Raw genomic sequence first — 8,731 nt, 5'->3', positions numbered from 1 at the left:
TGTACGCATCTAGCCAAGTTATGAAAATTTCTCCCTATCACAATCGTTCAGGGACAGGAACCAAATAATTTCTATATAGAAATATGGATGTGTTATATGATTTAATTATTCCACCACAATGCACAAAGATATATTCCCAAAGAAGGTTGGGAAATGTGTTGGTGATCCCAACATTAGGGAGAAAAATGGGCAGCTGAGGAAGTGATACATGAAATAAATTATTATGAATACATATAGATCCTCGTATAAGAAAATATGAACTTAAAGTTCAAGTTCAAGTGATAATTCATTTACAAATTATTGCCAGACGCATTTGCTGACCCAAAGCTAAATGTCATATTTCAGCTGTTAATGCTCCAAATAGAATAAAGTCCATGAGGGACAGAGTTTATGCCACGTATGAAGCGTAACAGACCAATCGGTTCCAAAGATAAAACTCCTTGAAGAAAGAGAGGGGCAAATATTCAAAATGGTCATAATAAGGAGGCAAGTGCTCTAGAAGAGCACCACGACGTAACACTTCATAAGACCTCATGGGAGAGGCTCAGGTACCTGAAAATAATGAGATAAAGAAACCTCCATAAATTATGTCTTTATTAGGTAATAATGGAACCGACAAAAAGTGATCGTCGACGATATTGTTAATATAATGTAGCGCTCAATATTATTAATATTGACGAGGATCTTGAGCTCAAATCTGTCATGAAATTTGGACAGATAAATGATTGGCCAAAATAAAATAAAATATACGCAATCAAGATTGATTTTACCTGAAAAATGTGAAGTAGGATGGATAATCCGAACACCTGAAAGTATAAAGCCAGTAAAGGTATAAATGTGCTCATGTGCGAAGAAAGACAAGTCGATAGACATAAAGACGACTTGTGTCACAAGAAGATTTGTAAACATCCTGGCATTGATTATATAGAGACATGTTCTCTTGTGTGGATGTAGTCATTTCAGGTTTTAATCTGGCAATACATAAAAAACTTGATATGCGTATAATGAAAATCATTGAAGGATTTAAATTGTTTTGAAGTATATTATGGTTCCCAAGAAATTTATTAAATAAAGCTTCAATAGTCCTTATACGGATTGAAACAATCAGGGCGCATGTGGTATAATCGCCCGAGAAAATAAAAGAAGGGTACAAGAATAATTCAATTTGTCCTTGTAAAAGGATCCAGATTTGAATTTGTTATAATCGCCGTGTATGTTGATGATTCAAATATCATTAGAACTCCCGGGGAGTTTCATAAAGCAGTGGATTATTTAAAGAAAGAATTTGAAATGAAAGATCTTAGAAAGACAAAATTTCATCTTGGTCTACAAATTGAGTATATGAAAGATGAAATTTTTATCCATCAATCAACATACACTAAAAATATTTTAAAGCGATTCCATATGGATAAAGTACATCCATTGAGTACCCCGGTGGTTATGTGATCACTCGATATAAATAAAGATTCATTCTGACCTCATGAAAATAATGAAGAACTTCTTGATCCTGAAGTACCATATCTTAGTGAAATTGATGCACTAATATATCTTGCTAACACTACAAGGCGTGGCATAACTTTTTCAGTTAATGCCTTAGCAAGATATGGCTCTGCTCCTACAAGGAGATATTGGAATGAAATCAAACACATATTGCGTTATCTAAAAAGGACTACCGATGTGGGCTTATTTTATGGAAATGATTGCAATCCCGATCTTGTTGGTTATGCTGATGCGGGGTATTTATCTAACACACGCAAGACTTGATCTCAAACATGTTATGTGTTACATGTGGAGGCACTGCCATAACTTGGCAATCGACTAAGCAATCAATCATGGATACTTCATCTAATCATGCTGAGATAATTGCTATTTATGAAGAAAGTCGAGAATGTGTATGATTGATGTCTATAATACATCTTATTCAAGAAAAATGTGATTTGAAGTGCTACAAACTACCCACAATTTTATATGAAGACAATACAACATGCATAGCCCAATTGAACGAAGGATTCATAAAAGGAGTTAGGACAAATCACATTTCACCAAAGTTATTTTCCATACATGATCTTCAAAAGAATGGTGATATCAATGTGCAACAGATTCTTTCAAGTTATAATATGGTTGATTTGTTCACCAAATCTCTACCGACATCAACCTTCAAGAAACTAGTGTATAAGATTGGGATGTGAATTGATGCTCTCATCAGGGGGAGTTAATACGCGGTATACTCTTTTTCCCTTACAAGGTTTTGTCCCACTGGGTTTTCCTTGCAAGGTTTTTACCGAGACAACCAAAATGCGTATTTCTAAACATGTGTACTCTTTTTCCTTCACTAGGATTTTTTTTCCCATAGGGTTTTTTCCTAATAAGGTTTTAACGAGGCACATTATCTTTGGACATCCAAGGGGGAGTGTTATGATAAATATCACATTATAGTGGATGTCTACTCTTCTTCCATGATCTTCATCTCAAATGCTTAATGACATATTCAATGACATATTTTGTATGTTCAATGACATATTCTATGACATATTTTCTTTACTTTTTATGCCTATATAAAGGCGTTGTAATAGATAGGAAAAGACACACAATTGAAAAAGTAAATCTCTCCCTTCTCTCTATCTCCATTTCTTGTTCATATTTTACTAAATTGCTTTATTTCCTTGTTCCATATTGTTACTTTGAGTTATATTTCATATAAGGTTTGATTTATATATGTAATAAGCTGCCATATATTATTGGGGTCCGAATTTCCCCCAAATTAAACTCTTCCCACCTGTCAAGAAGAATATGAATAAATAAATGCAATCTCAATCAGAGAGATCAACCCACACCTTTGAGTTGAAGACGCTGGCACAAGCACGAACTATTCACGACCGGCAAGTTTATCGAAGCGAAATAGTGTATCCTCCAATATTCTACCCATCTACATTAAGAACACGTGTCCACACAAAAGTTCAAAGGCTGAGATTGTATTCCTCTTTTTTCAGTTGTAACAGTAGGACTTTTAATACGTTGTTCATAACTTAACCTTTTAATTTGTAAATAACATTGCTCACTCGTTTGGACATATGATGTCCCTAGTGAAGTGAAGTTACTAATTATCCTTTCGTTGAAAAGAAAAATAATCTCGACATAAAACTATAATAATTAATATAATATTTAATTTGCAACGTTAAAACTATGCATTACTAAGGTCACTGCAAAAAGATTAAATTTACGGACGTACATCTTTTATTGTGGAGATTAGTACTTAGTCATATGGCTACTATTTGATACAACTCTATCACACCTCCTTTTTCCGCCCCCGCGAGGGTACAAGGAGTTTTTTCCATTTAAAGGACAGTCGAAACGGGATTTGTTTATTTATTTCAGAGTCGCCACTTGGGAGATTTAGGGTGTCCCAAGTCACCAGTTTAATCCCGAATCGAGGAAAAGAATGACTCCATATTACAGTCCGCGAACCAGAAATCCGGATAAGGAATTCTGTTAACCCGGGAGAAGGTGTTAGGCATTCCCGAGTTCCGTGGTTCTAGCACGGTCGCTCAATTGTCATATTTGGCTTATTTATCTGATTTTAATACAATTATGAACCGATGTGCCAATTTTAACTCTTTACCACTTTATTATTATTATTATTATTTTAAAAAAATAAAAATTGTGAACATCGTTTAAAACATGTCTTTGGATTACGTCACATGAAATGCACCCGCAATCCGGAACACATTTTTATTCAATGTTTTAGGATTTAGATTTGGGTCGCATGAAATGCGCATCCGAGTTTAAGAAGGTAAAATTAATTAAATCGCGCCTAAAGAGTCTAGCGTATCATTATTTTGGGTAGGGCCGTGAAATTTGCTAAAACGGCTCCTCCCTAATTCTAAGCGATTAAATGTACATTTATTGAGGGCCCCGCAATCTATACATTTCATTAAGCGAGGCTCATCTCATTTATTTGGACAAATCTTAAAACGACTACATTTTTCTATAAAAATGAGTCTCTAAAATAAAGAAAGAAAATCCTAATTTATTACTAGCTTTTATTATTTTAAGAAGACATGACATGCTAATTGCTTGATTAATACAAATATTGATGAAAAAGGAATTTCACTCTTAATTTCGAAATTATAAATAAAATAAAAATTCAACAACTAATATTCAAAATAAACAAATATAGCTAGATTAAAACTCAGCATTGTTATTTTTTTAAAAAAAATTATTGAGATTAATTATTCACAATCATTTGAAACTAGATTTAACCATAATTACTAAAGCTTATTAGAAAGTTTATTAGACTTAAACGTTCTCTTAATCTTGCTTAAGCTCAAGTCATGCCTTAATGCCTAATTTACGATGTTTAATTTAAATTCGTGTCTTAGCTAAATTTAGCTACTTGTTCATGATCAACCTATAATCTTGAAGCCTTCATAACTAGTGAATTAACCTATTTTGCCGAACTGATTTATTACAGACTAACTTATGATATTATTTTCTTATTCCAGTTATTATTTAGTAATTCATGAAATAGCTTAAATACAATCAACAAAAGGAACAAAGAAATAAAAACGAAATTAAAACTTCAAATTTTCATTCTTCATATGTATTCACGCTTCATATTTCGGATTACAATAAACAGCTTTTCAGTTGTGTACCTGATATTGGAAGCAAAAGAAAATGAATATGAGAATCAGCAACAGCAGTAAAATCAGTACAACACAGCAACAATAGCCCAGCAACAGTAACAACCCAGTAACAGACCAGTGGAGTAGTAATCCAAAAAAAACAAAAGCTTCCAGCTTTTATGAAACAACAATTAATTCTGATTTCAAACAACAAAAGAAAACAGAATATTTTTTTTTAGTTTTTTTTTATATTTGAAAGCTTAAATATTTTTCGGAATTTTCTATCTCTTAAATGTTCAGCCCTTTTCTCTCTCTTATTTTCAGATTTATTTCTCTCTCCCGTTTTTTTCCTGTCTCCTATTTCTCTTCCCTTTTCTTTATTCTGATCTCAAGACTTCTTATAACCCATCCCATAAATCTTTTAATCAATTAAAATCAACCCATTTTCTCTACCAAACCCATTATCTTCCCACTCATCCCCATTATATTAAATAAACATATCACACCACCCCATTTCATTTTGTCCCCCATGCTTCATTTAAAATAATGCAAGATTCCCCTTTAAATTAAATCTTGTCCCCCCTTTATATTAAATAATCATATCACAACCCACCCCATTTCATTTTGTCCCCCATGCTTCAAATAAACAATTACAAAATGTACAATTCCTAAACTACCCCTTCCGACCTTACTGAAATTACCAAACTACCCCTGAACGTATTACAAATTTACCAAACTACCCATCAGCTATAACACATCAATTAATCAAACTTAACCAAAATATAGACAATATGATCAATTTCTAACAATGTTCAAACAACAATATGAACACGGATGAACATCATAACAACAATATCACATGAACACGATTTTAACAACAAAGAACAACTAAAATTTGATTGAACAATATTTTAGCAACAAACAATCCTATTTTCGGATTCAACACCAACAACAAACAAAGTATGAAGATTTCTAAATTCAATCATATTGAACTTAAAATCAACTCTAACAACATTACAACAAACAATTCTTATATTAAACTTAAAACAAGATTATGAGACAAATTCTCAAGAAATAATCATAAATGATAAACAAGAAATCAAACTATACAAAATTCGGATTCAAGATCATCCAAACAAAGTATGAACATGAATGAATCTATTTTAACACAACAAACATGACGGATTAAACGATTAAATCAATATATTCCTTTAACACAACTAAATTCTTTAAACAAATAACAAGATCGACGAAGAAACAATTATGAACTTAAACTTGAACTTAACAATACTAACAATTTCTAACAATACATAAACACATGAAACAAATTGAAGAAATAGTTAATTAAATTTCAATTTGAATCTAACAAACAACAAACTAACAAATATTCACTTAAACAATAATACAAACATGAAATGAATATGAAAACAACTAATTAAACTTCTATTTTGAAATCTGAAAATTAATTTTAACAAAGCACATGAACATGAACAAACTAGAAAAAATGATTTCAACGATAAACAACGAACAAAACAAGAATCAAATATTTAACGATTTTAACTTTTAGAAATATAAAAACGAAATATGGACAAAAATAAAACTCAAAATCTACTAACCGGATCGACACGAAATATGTACGGACTGTTTCGACAAACTTCGACCAAACAACCATGTCATTTCTGTTACCGACTGTTCACCGGCACGACTGCTGCTAGCGTTACCCTTAAAATTCTTGCCTAGAATCTTGTTAGTACTGCAACCGCTGGTATTCTCTCTGGCACCGGAAGAGATCACACAACTAATTCTATGCTTTTTGAGAACTCTCTCTGGATCACAGCTGCTACTGTTACCGTCGCAGTCAACTATCACGCCTTCTGCAGATCTCTTTCTAGGAAGCATATAGTGCAATAAACGATCGCAGCGGTTGAGAAGAAGTGCACGGAATATGTGCGGAGATCAGTGTGGTGATTACTTGGAGAAGAATTTTCATTCGTGTGTAAAACAATACCTTGACCAAACAACTCGTCATGTAAAGCTCGACGAAGGATCTCGATTCGACGATAAACCTTTGAACTTTGCCAGACTTTAACCGGACTGCCTTGCGTCGTCAACAAGAGTACGATGGTGAGCAACAAACATGACTCATGGAGTCGTCAATGACAGTACGCAGCAGTGAAGCGTCTGAAGCAGATGCAGCTTGACGCCGAAACAGGAGCAGTGAAGCGACGCCGCGTCCATGGCTGGAGCTCGGGAGCTCGACCACCCAATTCGGAGTCGACGAAACAAAGAAGATGAAACAATAGCAGTAGCGCGAGCAGCAGGTGGACTGTTGGGACGTGAAGTTGAGGACTGGTTCAGCAGTAGAAACGATGATGGTGAAAGGGAGTCGATGGACTGGTCGTTGATGACGAAGACGCAGCAGTGGCGACCATGGTTGTCGAGTTCGAGCTTGAAGGTGGTTGTGTGATTTTAATGGAGGACGGGGGGGTCGTTTGGACGCGAGGGTGTTTGTGTGGACGAAGAAGAAAGTAAAGGGAAGCCATGGGAGGTGTTTTTGAGTTTGGGGAAGAAGAAGCCAAAATGAGGGGGGGGGGCGGATCCTTTTCTTAGTTTTTTTAGGGTTTTGGTTTTTTTTTTTGTTTTGTTTTGTCTTTGGACAAAAAATGAAGAATGAAAATGAAGAGGGGAAGTTGGGTTGTTGGTACTGGACTGGGTCGACCCAGTTCGAAATAGACTGGGTCGTAGGGAAGATTGGGCCATTTTTTGGGCATGTGGCTTGAAATCGAAGAAGAGGCCCAATTCCGACTTTCTTTATATTTTCGCTCTCTTTTCTTCTTTTATTTCTTCTAAAACTAATTTATAAAAATAATTAAACTATTATTAAGAATTAAATTAAGTTATAAAAGCGCAAATTAATTCTCAATAACAATTAACGCATAATTAATTATAAAATTGTATATTTGGACATTAAATGCTAAAAATGCAAACGATGCCTATTTTTGTAATTTTTTATTTTTGTAAAACAATTTTAATTACTATCAATTGTAGAATTAAATCCTACATGCAAAATGCGACATATTTTTGTATTTTTTATTAATTTAGCGAATAAACACGCACAGACAAATACAAATAATTCTTCAAAATATCACAAAATATCACAAAATTGCACACCAAAGAAAAATCATTTTATTTTTGAATTTTTTGGGAGTAATTCTCATATAGGGCAAAAATCACGTGCTTACAGCTGCCCCTCTTTGCCCGGAGACACGAAGGGTTTTCGTGCAAAGATAAAGCGAGCGATTTTTGCCCATCCGAGTACTCCGTTGAAGCATTTTTTGAAAAAGATTTGACCGAACCTTTGCTTCAAAGGTTTCCTACATATCCTGGGCTAAACAGGAATCAGGTCAATGTAGTTCGGGAAGTTTTTGGTAGCTGGGACTACCGTGGGACTGCGATGTTACTGCTGTTGCATGCTGTTATCACTGCTTACCGATCTCCTTGTTACACCGTGCTTAAAAGAAAACAAGAAGCTAGGCTAGACTAAAATTTGTTCTTGTTGCCTTGCTTTCTTGTCGGCTTGTGTTTCCTCCGGTGCTTTTCTTCCGATACTTTTCTTCCTTTTGACACATGGACTTGAGTTTATGCTGGGACCTCTTGTTGCAACCTTCTGCTTCCCGGTGCTGGGGATTTTATTGTTTACTGCTGGGGATTCCTGTTGTAACCTTCCGCCTTCTGGTGGGGTTACTGATTCCAAAATCTGTAATACAAGACTAAAAAGTTGCTTCAATGCAAAATTATGAAATGTATGCCCGCATTATACTGGTGGGCGACCTAGAGCTGAAAGTATTCCCGCATTTTACTGGTGGGCGACCTAGAACATGAATGTATTCCCGCATTTTACTGGTGGGCGACCTAGAACTGAAATGTATTCCCACATTTTACTGGTGGGCGACCTAGAACTGAAATGTATTCCCGCATTTTACTGGTGGGCGACCTAGAACAGAAAGTATTCCCGCATTTTACTGGTGGGCGACCTAGAACATAAAGTATTCCCGCATTTTACTGGTGGGCGACCTAGAACTGAAATGTATTCCCGCATTCTACTGGTG

The sequence above is a fragment of the Nicotiana sylvestris genome, chromosome 8 (assembly GCF_000393655.2).
Source record: "Nicotiana sylvestris chromosome 8, ASM39365v2, whole genome shotgun sequence".
NCBI classification, from domain to species: Eukaryota; Viridiplantae; Streptophyta; class Magnoliopsida; order Solanales; family Solanaceae; genus Nicotiana; species Nicotiana sylvestris.
The sequence above is the reverse complement of the archived record's forward strand: the minus strand, read 5'-3'. Positions refer to the sequence as shown.